The 15,981-nt window shown below is 37.6% G+C and overlaps 1 protein-coding gene across 8 annotated transcripts in view; it reads left to right on the top strand.

Annotated features, from left to right (window-relative positions):
- REPS2 (RALBP1 associated Eps domain containing 2) overlaps positions 1 to 15,981 on the top strand; it is a 352,146-nt gene that overhangs the window by 205,801 nt on the left and 130,364 nt on the right. The gene's annotated exons all lie outside the window — the stretch shown is intronic.

Genomic DNA, 15,981 nt, shown 5'->3' with positions numbered 1-15,981 from the left:
TCCATCAATATTAAGGAAGCATTAGGGAGCCACACAGAATGTGTGTCATTTTGTGTTTTTATCTGTTTTGTGGTTTACAGTGACCAAAGCAAAGAATTCATTACCTAATGTCCAGGCTGTTAGTAATGAACCTCTTCACACTAGACTGATTTCTCTGACTGCAGTCAGAGTCTGTTGTGGGGATGGTGGTTGGAGCCTCTCCAATTTAGTAGAACTTGCTAGAATTCTTTTTATCTCATTGGCATAACCAAGTCTGTGTATTTTCGACTGTACTGCTTTGTTGTTACTCCCAAGGAGAAATAGATCTTACCTTGTTCTGACTCAATTTAAATACAGACTGGAGAGCATGTTAGTTTTCATTGAGGATCTGGACTCCCAGGGGTAGTACTGAATATGGGAGGGAGAGAGAGAGAGAGAGAGAGAGAGAGAGAGAGAGAGAGAGAGAGAGAGAGAGAGAGAGAGAGAGAGAGAAAACGAGTTCAATTCTATTCTTTAAGGTAGTGTTGACCCACAGGTTATTAGTATCCTAAAAGATATTTGGTAGTGATCACCTCTTCAAATTTGTGTCATTCTTCCCATGACCTGGGTCTTTTGTTTTATGGATATGTAGAGTTTGTGGCCAGGTATAACACAGTTACACATTACGTAAAATAACATATAATGTATTTAATGCCCAGTATTTATAGAAAAATATAATATACACATATTTATCTTTGCAGAAATATATGCATATATGTAGACATATCCATAGATCAATTGATATCTATCTATCTATCTATCTATCTATCTATCTATCTATCTATCTATCATCTGTCTATCTATGCTGAACATGATACAATCAGTTTCTTCTCTTTTCTTTTTTGGTTTAGAAAGGAAAGTTCCATTAAGGAGATATAATTTAGATTTAGGTTAGAGAAACTGATACAGGAAAAATGAGCTAGTATGCTCTGTGATTTTAAATTTTTTCTCTGGGCTTGGCTGTGTCTCAGTTTTAGAGAGAAGCTATTTCAACTCACCCCTAGAGTTCTACTTTAGTAGACAATAGACAAGGCTGCGGATTGAGAGGTGGGGAGTAGTATGTAGGAGGGTATAAATACCATTTTACCTATAGAAGGGCCTTTGATATCCAAGGTGCTTATATCGTAGTGATTTGAATACAGGCCAGCCCTGAATATAGCCCACTTGTCTAAAATAAGGGGAATATATTGAAAGGGGAATATATTATATTAATACATAAAATATAAATTCATAATTAATATATTATATACAAGGGAGATATTTATATATGTTCATATGTAAATATATTTATATTTTTACATATCATTTTTGGATATGCGTATAAATATATACCTATACATATTTATACCTATATGAAAAGGAACACTGATTATAGGCTGTGTGCAGGTTTATGCAACCCACATTTGGGTTTATATTTGGACTAGTAGGGCATTTGAGAGAGAGCTGTGATCCAGGGTGGCAAAAAGTGAAAACCTATTCTAGAATATTCTCTGGGGCCTTTCAGTTGGCAACACTGGGATCTCTTCCCTTCAGTAAGTTTGGGTTCATGGCTTGTAAAGGAAACACAGTGAAGTTTAAATGAGAGCAAGTTGTAATGCTTTAGTTTTCATGGCTGAAATGTTCACCTTCTTTAATTTGTGGACTGTCTTTTAGAGCCTGCCAAGTGGTCTTGGTTGGATTCCATGTCTTAGAAGGGAAAATGCTACCTGGTTCAGTCACGTAGGTGTTCCTGGTTTAAAACCACTAACCTGGGAAAGAAAAACGTATTTATAAAATGATTTAGAAATATACAAGTTTAGTGATAAAAAAAAAAGTTTACTGAGTGCAGGTGATGTGTTAAGCAATTAGAGGTCATCTTATTCTCTTGCCCTCCACACCCCCAAGATACAGGACATGTGCTAATATGCCGTCAGAGGTGATGGTGACGCCTTGTCTCCTTACTTTGTTTTTGTGGCTCTATGATTCCAAGCTTGATATCTGATTGGAAGTAGGGATTACCACTAACAGCTGAGGGACAGTGTTAGTGGTGGTAGTCCCTGGGTGGACCTTAAGAACCTTGGCCAGAGGTTGGCATTAGCAGGGATAGAAAACCCTTGTGTCAGATGCTGTATATAATAGGTGGCCCTGGTCTTTCATAGACTTGGGTTCTGTGGGAGGGATTCTGAACCTGGGGTTTGTTTGTAAACAAGGGTCTGTTGATAGATTTCAGGGTATCCATGAATTTGGATGGGAAAGACCCCCTCCCCCAACTACATCTTTATTTTAACTAACATCAAATTGAAATGTAGCATTTTCTTTATTTACGAATGCAAAAAAAATATTATGAGAAGAATTTGGGAGGATTCATGAGACTGGTAATTTTTTTTTGAAAAATTTTTTTTGGGGAAATTGTCAGTTGTCAATGGGACATTAAAAAAAAGCTAAGAACCCTTGCTCTGATGCCTTGGGGCAGAAAATGACAATTTAGGTTTTGGATTGCTTTACATTTTTCTTCTGTTTAGGGTTTTTTGTTTTTTGTTTTTTTAAGATGGATAGACATGAAACATGTCCCATGGGAAAAGGTATTTGAGAGAGTTTTGAGAAGGATGTGAAAGTCTTCAGCCTTCTGTTATGGAAACCTATTACATTTTCATTACTCACTATTTATTAGATTACCCTATTTGCACAGTGCTGCAATCAAACTGCACAGAATAGGTTATGGCCCAGTCCCTGCTTCTATATGGGTCTGTGAGAGTAACCAAGGGCTGACACTGGAGTAGAATAATTAGCATCCTGAATCCATTCATTACTGATGTCTGTTTCTCATCAGGAGGACTCTGGCAAAGACCCCTTGTCTTCATGGCCACTCTGTGTTCCAGACTTCAAATTGTTAAACCTAATCCCCCCCCCCCCTTTTTAAAGTTTGTTCTCAGAGTCAAGAAACCTGAGGCTTAATAATTACACAAGCTGAGCCAGTGAATTGTTGGTAATTAAATCCTTCATTGCCCTGGGAAAAATTGAAGAGTTACTTTCTTACCTTGTTGATTTTGATGAGGAATGCTAGATTTACTGATCTGTTTATGAATGGAAACATAATCTTATAAGCAGACTACCAAGCATGTGATGTTGCCACCTAAGTGTTCATTTCCTGCACTAATGCTAGGGTAATGTTGACAGATGGTACTGCTTGCTACCATTGAGAAATCTTGTTGAGGAAATCTTTTGTTCCCCTTTCTCTCCTTTCTTTTTTCTTCTCATTCACTGTTTCTTACTTAATTCTCCAATTTTAATTTTTCTTCTTATTTTCCTCCTCCCTTTTAACATTCTCCCCTGATAGTGCCTCAGGCCTCTTAGTGGAACTCTCTCGCCTGGTTTAATTCTAGCTGAAGCTATTCATGCCTAAAGAAAAAGTTGATGCCCAACAAACCTTTGTATGCGAAAGGAGATTAAGATTAGATTGTCTAAAAGGGAAAATTTGGCACTCTGGTGAGCTGGAGGATGCTTGAGAAGGTTTTATTAGTCTGGAGGAACAAAATTGTTAGGAATTTGAGATTGTGGCTGACAAAAGGAGATGAGATTCTCAGAACAGGTGTTAAGGTGAGTGCTCTGAAAGACAGTTGGTTGTTTGAGACTGACAGTGAAGCAATATTAACTGCCTGGTGTGTGTTAGGAGAGGAAACATGGAGGATTGGAGATGATACATGGATTGCATAGAAAAGAGATAAACAGAAAAGGCCTGACAGACGCATTTCAAAGGGGAGGAATTATTTATCATGGCATCTCATTTAGACAGTGACTTCTTCGTACTTCTTCGTTTTTCTGTCATATTTTCCTGTTGTTGTTTTTTTCTTCTTTTGTCAAAGAACTTTTTGGTATGCCTCTAGAAATAAGCTGCTGTTTCCTCCCTGCTTTTAAGGCTTATTCTAGTGAAGCATCTGTCTCTGTTTGGTGGGGTGCTGGTAAACTCAGGTCGTTATTCCAGAGTGAGGTAAGTTTTAGGGTCTTAGAGGTACCTTAGTGAAATCCTGTTTTCAGTTTTGATTCACTGTTCTCTTCCAGTTGGTCTGGGTTCCTAGTTTGTGTCATAGTGATTGTTGATTTAGAATTCAGAGACCTTTCTTGTCATCTACCCCAACTCATTCATTTTTATCAGTGAGGAAACTTAGTCCCAGAGAGGTTGTGACTTGTTCAGGTCACAAAGATATCAGATGGCAGAGGCAGGAGACAGTCAGGTGATGTGATTCCAAATCCATTCGTCTTGCTACTCAACCAATTCTTAAGACCCTTCCCTTTATTTACAATTGGTTTGCAGAAAGAAACTTGGGAAATATGGTGTTTGGTTTCCTGAGAGAAGGAAAGACACAAGTAAGGGGGGAAGAGAAGAGAATGAGGATACCCTCCCCATCTTTAATAGCAAAAGGGGTTGAAGTTGATTATTTTAAAGAGGTATATTATCCTTCATATACATATTTAAAGTTGTTATATTTTGCATTCTAAAGGGACAGCTCCTTTAGGTTTTGAGATTGAAAGTTTTCAAACATTTCTTTGTAGAAATGAGGGAAGGCATGGTTCCTGATGTTTTGCAGTGTTCCTCTTTGTTACTACGTGTCTTGTGGAAAGTGAGACCCTGTAGGCTAAATCCAATGTTACATGAATGTTTCCAAGAATAATCTAGGTCTCTTTAAGATGGTCACGCAGGTGAACTGATATCTTCTGAAACCAGGGAGAAAAAAGTACAAAAATAAAACCAAAAACTAGCTTCATTACAAAATTTCCCCCAGAATATTAGCCCCCTTTTTTTTTTAAGCAAACTGGGACATCTGGTTGTCCTTATTTGGGTCATAATAGTAGCCAGCAGTCACTGGGTGAAATGCAACTAATAAAGTCCCAATTGTTAGAGGTGGGAAACATTAGCACAACTGAGGGGAAGACTCCTCAAAAATGTTTTGGAAATCTAACTTCTTTTCCTCTTACTGAAATAGAAAGGAGTGTGTTTATGTGTGTGTGCAGTAATAACAGGAAGAACTGGTCTGATAGATTTTACAGGCATCTGCATTATTTCCTGAATCTTGACATCTTGTTTTACTATCCCCTTCCTTGTTTCACTGGAAAGCAAAGCTAGAATTTTAAGACATTTCTCTAAGGGTCAAAGGTTAGTATGTCAGTCAGACCTCGCTATGCCCTGCCTATGGTCAGGTCTGCAGTAAAATTAGCTCCTTATTCTGATATCTCTAGAGGGGTCTCATTCCTGTGGACATCTTCCTATTTCCTCTGCCCTTCCTGTATTTTCTTTTAAGATTTCTGCATCCTTACTTTTAAGAGTAAATGGATTTTATTTAAATTGTAAAGGGTAACCTTCTCTTCCTCACTTTCTTAAAAAAAACAACTAAAAATCTCTTCTTTTCTCTCTATTCCCTTTTGTGTGATTGCTGATGTATACTAGTTAAATATTCTTTTGAGCACATACTGCTCTGTACAATAAAGGGAAAAAAAAAGGGTCCCTCTTAGGGAATCTTTGCTGCAGGAAGCTTATGTTTGAAAGCCCCAACTGTTTGCATTCTCTTTTCATAATGCAAGCAGTTTTTGTCTTTTTAGTGTAAATTCCTTAAGCCAAAGGTTCCTCAAGAATTTTCACAAATCAACAAATACTAGGCTAGGGGTTCACAGCCTGGAGTGCACAGACTCCTAGCAGTTAGCTTATTTAGAGGGACCACAAATTTGTTTTTTATTTTAATAAAATTAATTTCCTTTGTGGTCTTACGTATTTTATTTTATGCATTTAAAATATTATTCTATGCAGGTGTTTATAGGCTTCACCGGAGTGGCAAAGGGGTCCATAACATAAAAAAGTGTAAAAACCTCTGGTCTAAGCCCTTTCCAGAGACAATCAAATCTTTAGTCTCTTAACCTTATGACTTCCTTCTATAGCTGTACCCTCTGGCCCTTCCCTTCTACTACTGTCAAGCTAGTGGTATTCATCTGAGAGATGATCTGTGAAAGCTTCATCACACTATAAAATTTTAATTAGAATCTGGGAAATTATTTATTTTATAAGCTTTTAAAATTTATTTAGCTTCTTCTTTTCCCCCTTCCCCCTCTTTCCCCTACCCCTTTCCCTTTCTTTCTTTTCTCTTTCTCTTTTTAAAACTTTTATTCTGAACTTAAGAAATAAAACAAGCATTTCCATAACATAGTAGAATATAAAAAAAGGTGATTGCACATGAAACTGTGGATCTATTATGTAGTTTGCTATTTCTTTAAAATATATATTTATATATAATAAATATGTAATAAAGTTTTCATGTAACTTTTTTCCTGCCCTAGAGATGATTATCATTAGACATATACATATAAATACGTATGTAAAAATATATATGTAAAACTTCTATTTATCAGTTCTTTCTCTGGATGCAGATAATGTCTTTTTCTTCCTTCCTTCCTTCCTTCCTTCCTTCCTTCCTTCCTTCCTTCCTTCCTTCCTTCCTTCCTTCCTTCTTTCCTTCCTTCCTTGCCTGGGCTAGAAGTACAATGGCTACTTATTGGCCAAATGCAAACTTTTAACCTGCTCCATTTTTTGGTTCTGGGACAGTTTGGCCCTCTTTAGGCAGCCTAGTGGATCTTTGCTCCCTAGGACTTACCACATTAGTGTATAACTAAGTAATACTTGGTAGCCTTTAGCCCTGCTGTAGCTGAGAACTCGCACTCAAATGATGCACCCACCTCAGCCTCCTCCAGGAGCAGGGATTACAAGCACTGCCAACTTCCATTTCCCAACGCCTTTTCTTAGCGGCTCGAAGATACTAACCTTCTATGCAGCTAATTCCTGTCATCCACTACAGTACCCCCTGCTTAGGTGAAAAATAGTTAATTAGCTAGCAAACATCTATTAAAAGTACCAGCTTTGTGCTAGAGGCTGGGAATACAGAGGCAAAAATGAAACTTTAGTCCTTGTCCTCTGAGTGTACATTCTATTGGAACAGTCAATGGGGAGACATTAGCAGCAGGAGGAAACAGGGAAGGTTTCCTGTAGGAGGTAGTATTTTTAGCCAAATTAAAAAAAATATTTTATTTTCAATCAATGGAACAAAACAAGCATTTCCATAATGGAGTATAATAAAAAGATGATTGTACATGAAACTGCAAATCTACCATGTAGAACTTGCTATTCCCTCCAAATATATGACAAGGTTATCATGAACATTTCTTTTTTTCTCTTTTTTTCTTCCCTCCTCACCTCCCCCCCCCGAGATGGTTACCATGAGATGCAAATAGGTATGTGTGTACACACACACACACACACACACACACACACACACACACACACACACACGTGTGTATGTGTATATATGTAAAATATAGGTGTATATATAGATAAAATATAGGTATATATGTAGGTATATGTGTATTATATATATAAAACATAGGTATATATAAAATTATTGTATATATCCACTTCTATTTATCAGTTCTTTCTCTGGACGCAGATAGCATCTTTCTTCATATGTTCTTTTATTTTTAATTTGTATATTTAAAATAATCAAAATGACAGTTACATAAAGTCATTCTTAAAACAAAATTGCAGTTACTATATACAATGTTCTCTTGGTTCTGCTCACTTTGTTCTTTATCATTTTGTGCAAGTCTTCCCATGCTTTTCTAAGATCATTGAGCTCATCATTTTTTATAGCATAGTATATTGCATGACAACCACACACCACAACTTGTTCAGCCACTCCCCATTTTTAGCTAAATTTTGAAGAAAGTTAAGAATTCTAAGAGGCAGAGGTGAAGGAAGGAGTAGTACATTCAAGGCATGAGGAAAAGTCACAAAGAAGGGAGATGGAATGTTGTTTGTGAGGAATAAAGGAAAGTCCAGTTTTGCTGAATCATAGAGTGCCTGAAGGGGAGAAATGTATTATAATAAGGCAGGACAGATGGGATAGAGTCAGGTGAAGAGTTTTAAGTGCCAAATAAAAGTCTGGATTTGACTCTAGTGATAGTAGGGTGCCAGTACCATTCACTCATGCTTCTCTCCTTATCCCAGTCCCTAATTTTCTCTACTTCACTGTTTCTATTGTACTGTTTCAAATCCATTTATCCTTGGATTCTTTCTCTTTCAACCCCTTTCACTTCCTGCCTCAAAGTGAAATCTGGTGGCAAGTAGTGGCACCTGTCTAGGTAGATAGAGTGCTGGGCTTAGAGTATGGAAAACCTGAGTTCAAATCCAGCTGGAGACACTAGCTGTGTGACCCTGGGCAAGTCATTTAAACTCTGTATGCCTTGGTTTAATCAACTGTAAAATGGGGAACATAATAACATCTACCTCCTAGGGTTATTGTAAGCATCAAATGAGGTAATATTTGTAAAGCACTTAGTAGGTGCTTAAAGCAACACAGTAGGGCTTAATAAATACATATATATTTCTTTATTCCCTGCCCTCCTCCTCTTCTGAACCACAGGGAGTTGGCTATTCCTTGTTCCCCTTGTCCCTTTAAGATATGTGTTCTTTCATTGTCATTTAGCAATATTTTCTCCTTTCAGTTTGATGCCATATTTTGCTCAAATCCTTGTTGCTACCACCTGCTGGCTTTCAGAACACTCCTTCATTTTCCTTAATGACTTCGACATCTGGCTTATGATTTTTCTCTCCATCCAGACTTTTCTAGCATTCTCAAAGGCTTAGGTATTTACACTGACAGCCCAATAACACTGTGGTGTTTCAGTTTACAAACCTCCTCAACCACCATGGTCTCCATTTCTAATTTATCATAGCCATATCAAGTGTGATCAAACTTTGGATGTCTCCATCGCCTGAAACTGGTCCATTCCCAAGATCTGAATTCTGAAATTTTGCTCTCTGATGATGGTCTCTTATTCTTCCTCCTTCCTTACTGCATCTCTTTTACTAAACCTGCTTTTCACTTTCATTGTGATCTCTGATCCCTTCTCTTCTTCCCACCTCCCTCTCCTTCATCACGCCTATTCTAGCTTCTCTCTCTTCTCTTAGAATTCTTGATACTATCCTAGGCCCCAAATAATTAATATTTAGAGACCACAATGAAGTAGGTAGAAGGTAAAGAGATAATAAATTGTTGCACTTCTTGTAGGCAGCTTCTGTAGTAATAGATTAGCTTGGCTTTTACTGATGAAATCAAAGCAATTCTTACTTTGTTCAGGCTGCTAGCCCTTGCCAACTCCTTTACCCAGGTTTTATAGCATATGTGTGCAATTATGTAGTAGGCTTAACATTTTGGATGGCCAGCTCTCCAATGGGGACAGCCTGTTTCCCTCTGGTGACTCACTGAACTGGACTTGATTTAAATGGGGTGAATGTGATTAAACCCCTTAGGCTTGGGCTACAAACAACTAATTGGCCATGTGGTGCCAGCCAGCTGTTTGGAGAGCTGGAGGGAGTTGAGTTTTGATCTGTGCCTACAATCAAGTCCCTCTAGAGGGTGCTTGACATCAGGCAATGGAGAGTGAAGTATCCCATTCAGCCAGCTGCATCACCATTTTTGGCTATATACCCATCCTTCCATCTCTTGTGCATTTATGGCTAGACAATGCAGTGACCAATCCTAGTCTTTCCAGAGACTCTGTTCCCTTTAGCATCTCTTCATTCCTCATCATCACTCTCCCAATACCTTCATTTTTTACCTTGCAGTGCCTAGGGGCAGGGTCAATAGAGGCATGGGATAGTAGAGATTCTTCTAACAGTGGAAAGGTTAGGCCTGGCTCAAAGGGTTAGGGGTTGGATAAATTTAGTGGGGTTAGCTGAAGAAACAGCAACAAATACATAGTGGTCAGCATGCAGTTTTTGACTCAGGTTAATGATTTCTTATCCTTTCTACTACTTCTCCCCCCAAATAAAAATAAAAGTACTATTAATTTTAAAGACAAACTGACTTTCCCAGAATACCAGAATTTCTGTTACTGATGGAAGAGTTTCTCTATGATGACTTAATTTTACTTTGTGTGTTTTACAAAACAGAATTTTAAAGATACATGCAAATAAAGCAATAGTATTTATTTGTTTTTTATATTTATTAGTATAACATTATTGACATTTATTTACTTTGTAAAGGACATGTAGATAATATGGAAACACACTATCAACTACTGATGAATGTATCAAAAATGTTATTTATTTTCAAAATCTATATATCCCAGTAACCAAGAGTTAAAAATATGCTGGTCAGTGGAGAGTCCAAATACAGTGTACTTGCATACCAAGCCCCGAGCCCCAAATGAGATTGACCATGTGTCAAAATAGTTTAATAGTGAAAGTAGCAGGCAGTTACTTTTGGATCCCATGTCCTTTTCAAGCTTTAGGTATATTTTCATGTAGTTTTTCACAAATCCCATCAAAAATAAATGAAAATCAGTGAATGAGGTGTGCGAGCTCCACTTTGGCAAGTCCTGTGTTGAATTCTGTCTGTGAGATTGCCACTTAATAAAACAAAGGTTCTGAGAAGTGGTTTGGCTTTGGTCTAGGGTCTAGGGCGTTGCCTCTTAATTTAAGGACCACCGCTGACTCTGTGGCAGGATGATGCCGGATAGCCTATACAAAGGAGAGATCTGGAAGAGATTTGTCTAGTGGGAAATGGCACTGGGATTTGTTAAAAGTGTCATTTGGAAATGTGTAGTAGACCAGTAAATACAATGCTAACCCTTTTGATTTCTTCCTTCTCTAGCTGCATTTGTACTTACTTTCCATAGCATGTAATTTACACCTTATTTTATGTTGCCCTATCCTCTAATTATCTGCATTGTGCAATTTACTGTTTTATTATAGAAGTACAGAATGCAGTTTATATGTTCATGCATAGTTCTCATTTGCATGCCTGTGTAGATTCTCTATATACATAGACATATTATTGATTTGTTCACTGTTTCCTGGGCATATCTTCTCTCTAATACTACATTTTAAGTGCCTTGTAGGCTGTGGAATTTCTCCTCGTACTTACTGTTTTTATATCTCCTACAGCACTTAAATCAGTGATAGGGCATAGTAGGTAAGTGCTCAATAAATGTTTGATTGACATTAGTAGGAATACTGTGTAATTTTTAAAATAGCACATAATTACTTTCTCAATGATTTTTTCCTTCCTTGTAGCAGTAGTCACCTGTTGTTTTGGTGATATATTGGAGTTTGCTCTTTTTTTTTTTTTAAGACAAATGAATATAGACACTTTGGGGACAGAAAGTTTCACCCTCTTAAGTGTGTGGAAGGGGCTGAAATAGGCATCTTTCAGTTTGTGTAGAAACTTAGTTTTCCTGGTTTCTTACACAGAAAAAGTACAGCTTTTGACTTAGGACCTTGTTCTTAAAACAGAAAAAATGCTTAGGAAGGCTAGGTAATAATGACTTTAGGAATTTTGCTATGAGAATATTTGCTGCTATAGATTTTGGCATGAGACCCCAAGATCCTTTAGTAACTGAAATTCCCCAAAGGGTTATATTATAAAGTAATTTTTTTGACTTGTAAAGAGGTCTCTTGTCATGGATCTGAGGACAGTTTTCTACCATAGCTCTAAGATGTCAGTTTAAAGACTCCCTAAGTTCAAAAGGACAAGATTCACTTTTAGTTTATGTAATTCAGGTGTGTTTAAGTCCTTTATTTTTTCTTTTTCTTTTTTGTTTGACTCTTTTCAGGACAATAGGGACAATAAGGAAAAATCACCTTTTTAGTGAGTTTTAAAAAATGAATCTGCATTAAAAAATAGTCCATTTTCCTAAAAGGAAAACTTGAAGCCCTAAAGATCTGAATTTGACTTCAATAAAAGTATAAGTTTGGATATCTTAAGTTCAAGCACATTTAATTCTTCTGTGTCTGAAAAAAAAAGTGTTTCTCTCTGTGTGTGGATGTATACATACAGGCATAGGCATATACAATATGTGTGTGTGTGTGTGTGTGTATATATATATATATATATATGTATGTATGTATATGTATATGTGTGTATCTATCTATCTCTGTCTATCTATCTACCTACCTATCTCTCTAGGGAAAGAGAGAGAGAGTGAGAGCTGTGACTTCGAGTGATTTGAATGTTTTTTTTTTCTTCCAGATGTGTCTCCCTTTAGGAAAAAAACCCCTCAAAATTGGTACCAATTTCTGGATATTTCTGTCCATCCAACACAACCATAGTAGCTGAGACTGAATTAGAAAGCATTTTGGTTGCAAGCAGGAATAAACCTTTTCCAGAATCAGCTTTGACATCAAGGCCAGAGCTTGGTGCTAAGTTAGGGGCAGATTGCTGTTGCAATGCATGTAGGTCTTTAGTCCTTAGAAGTCTTTGTGGCTTCTGGGCCTCTTGGAGAATACTAACCAATCAGCCAGCCAACTTGGCAGATGAAGAATGTTTGGGGAGCTGTTCCACAGCTGGAATCCTTCCATGGGTGCCAGCCAACTCACTTTTTATTTCTGCAATTTCCATCCCTGTGTGTATAACACATTTCCTAGTAAGTAGCCGTTCAGAACAATGTGGAAGCCTTGGTTGCATTTTTACTTCTGATTAGACCAATAACTTTTGATATTTCCCTTTTAAAGTCAATTAGCCTTAATTTCTAGTGAATAGCAAACTGTGTTTCCAGGATCTTCCACCTCTTCACCTAGTCAATCAATTTACAGGTAAATACCTGCAAATAAACATAGACTTTGGCAGAGTTAGGATTTGAATCCAGGGCCTCTGGCAACAAATCCGGCATTCTCTTAAAACTATTTTTTCTTTGTTACCAAGAATATAAACAAACCTGTTGACCAATTGGAATAATTCATTCATCTAAAAGGTATATTGATGTAGTAGAGAGAATACTTGATTAGGAGTCAGAAAACCTGAATTCTAATCTCTCCCCTGACATTAACTCATGGTGTGACTTAACCTTTCTGAAGCTTTGTTTTTCTCACTTATAAAATGGAGTGGAGTAGGCTTCATCAGATAACCTCTAAGATCTCTTGTACTTCTTACAATCTTTGAATAAAAATTTCTGAATGCCTACTATGTGTTCTAGTACTGTGTTAAGTGCTATGGAGGAAACCTAGAAGAATATATAGTATTGCCCTTGCCTTCAAGGAACTAACACACATAAAATAATTAAAGGGTAATTAAATGTTAATGTGTTTGTGTTGATCATGAATTCCAAGAAGAGAGGGTTAATATAGATTGGACTAGTCAGAGAATACCTCATGGCAAAAGCAGACCTTGAGTCAAATCTTGAAGGAAGAATGAAGGTGGGTATTCTGGTCTTGGGAGCAGCTCGAGTTAAAGGTGTGGAGTAGAAATGAATATAGTTTTGTGTGTTGGGTAGATCATTAAGAAGCTCAGCTGACTAGAACCGAGTGGTCTTCCTATGTAGTTGGACTGTGTGGCCACTGCGGTTACTTTTGTTGTGCAGTCCTTTCACTCAGGTCTGACTATTTAGGACCCGACTTGGGGTTTTCTTGGTAAAGATACTGGAGAGGTTTGCCATTTCCTTCTCCAGCTCATTTTCCAGATAAGGCAATGGAGGCAAATAGGGTGAAGTGACTTGCCCAGGGTCACACAGCTAGTAAGTGTCTGAGGCCAGATTGGAACTCATGAAGATGAATCTTCTTGATTCCAGTCCCAGTGTTCCTGTTTACAAGAGATGAAAGAATAAAAAAGGAAGAATCTTATTCTTATTTCTAGACAGGGAGGCAGAAGAAAAGTGAAGGTCTAAGCCAAAGCCAGCAGGCACAGAAAAGAGCAGTAGCCCAGTATGTAACTTCAACAATTTTGGGTTGATGAGTAAAGGGTGGAGCTTTAGACTAAAGGTGGAGTCTCAGCCCTTGTGGAATGTTTATCTGTTTAATTAATATTTTATCACTTCTTCTACAGTTACATTCTCCTTGGTCTGACACGCATAAAGGCTTGCTGGTGTTTATCTCTTTCACCTGTTAGTATCAGAAGTATTGAATTCACTCTAGGGTCAAGGTCACTGGTAGTTTCATACATCATAGTCCTGGTAGCCTCCCATCCATTTGGGCAGCATACAAGACTGTTCTGTGTGATGTTCCACATCTGGAATCTTGGTCATGCATCTGGTTCACTTCAGGCAGTGCTCTGCCAGAGAATGCTTTATGAGATTCTTGGGCACATTTGGATAAAACATGGTGGTAGGCTGCCATATATGTAGAAGATTCACTTGGCCTAGGTTCTTATCCTCGAATCCTCCCTACCCCCAATCCCAATTTGCTTCATGCTTCAGGTAGGTGGTATAGTGAATAGAGTGCTGGGCTGGGAGTCCAGAGCATCTGAGTTTCAAATCCTGTCTCAGCCATTTGCTAGTTGTGTGACTCGTGGGCAAGTCATTTAACCTCTGCCTCAGTTTCCTCATCTGGAAAATAGGGATAATAGTAGCACCTGTATGGGTTTGGCAGCTAGGTGGCAAAGTAGATAGAGTGGTAGGCCTAGAGTCAGGAAGACTCATCTTCCCGAGTTCAAATCTGGCCTTAGATACTTCCTAGCTGTGTGACCTTAGGCAAGTCACTTAATTCTGTTTGCTTCAGTTTCCTCATCTATAAAATGAGTTGGAGAAGGAAATGACAAACCACTACAGTATCTTTGCCTAGAAAACTCAAATGAGGGACACAAAAAGTGGGACATGGCTAAAATGACTGAACAACAACAAAAATGCCTGGATAGTTATGAGAATCAAATGTGATATTTGTAAAGCACCTAGTATAGTGTCTGACACATACGTAGTAAGTGCTTTGTAACTGTTAGTTTCTCCATCTCTGTCTCAAAAATCCTGCCACTTACTAGCTATGTGATCCTGGGTAAGTCATTTAACATTTCTCAGTTTCTATTTCCTTATCTGTTAAATGGGGATAATAATAGCATAGATTTCATATGATTTTTGTGAGTATGACTTGAAGTTTCATTTTATGTACACACACACACACACACACACACACACACATATATATAATATAAATCTTTGCAAACCTTAAATTGCTACATAAATGCTGTTACTATTAATTTCTTATTTGTAAAAGAAGGTCCTAGGTTACTTTACCACTTCCTTTTTCTGAGTTATAGCATGGTGGAGTGTGAAGGGTGCTGAGTTTGGGTTTAGGAGATTTCAGTTTGAATCCTAGTTCTGATATGAACTGTGTGACTATTTTTTGAGCCTCAGTTTCCTCACTGACAAAAATAAGGTTAATAAATACTATCTTTGAGCCTCGGTTTCCTCACTGATAAAAATAAGGTTAATAAATACTATCTATCTATCTACCTATCTATCTAGGGGGAGGGAGGGAGGGAGAGAGAGAGAAAGAGAGAGAGAGAGAGAGAAGAGAGAGAGAGAGAGAGAGAGAGAGAGAGAGAGAGAGAGAGAGAGAAATTATATATATTTATACCTTTTGAGAATAAAGTGCTATATAAAATTGTTTTTATTATTGCCTCATAAGAATGTTGAGGTTGAATAGAATAATTTGGCATATATACATGCCAAACTTTAAGAGTATATGATATGCAAAAATAAAAATTTATTTAAAAATTAGTAAAGAATGGCTATTTGTTTCATAGTAGGATTCACTACATGGTTCCTTTAAAGAGCAAATTGCTACCATACATTTACACTTATCTGATATCCACAGAATTGGTGACACATATGTCATACAAAGTGAACTACACTTTGAAGTACATAAGGTGTTCTCGATTTTCCCCATTCTGTCTGCTTTTCAATGGTAGAATGGAAAGAACACTGACTGGAGTCAGAGGACCTGGGTTCAAATCCTGATTCCATTGCTTACTACCTGTGTGATCTTGGGCAAGTTGCTTAACCTTCCTAGGCCTCATTTTCCTCAACCATTAAACCGTTGGACTTGATGACTGAGATTCCTTCCAGCCCTACATTGATTATCCTGCTTCTGGATTCTTGGGGAGGGGAAGTACTCTATGTCTTGTCCTGTACCATGAGGGTTCTACTCCCACAACCGATGCATATAAACAATTAAAA

The sequence above is a fragment of the Phascolarctos cinereus genome, unplaced genomic scaffold, assembly GCF_003287225.1.
Source record: "Phascolarctos cinereus isolate Bilbo 61053 unplaced genomic scaffold, phaCin_HiC Scaffold_726;HRSCAF=1367, whole genome shotgun sequence".
Lineage (NCBI taxonomy): Eukaryota > Metazoa > Chordata > Mammalia > Diprotodontia > Phascolarctidae > Phascolarctos > Phascolarctos cinereus.
The sequence above is the reverse complement of the archived record's forward strand: the minus strand, read 5'-3'. Positions and strand labels throughout refer to the sequence as shown.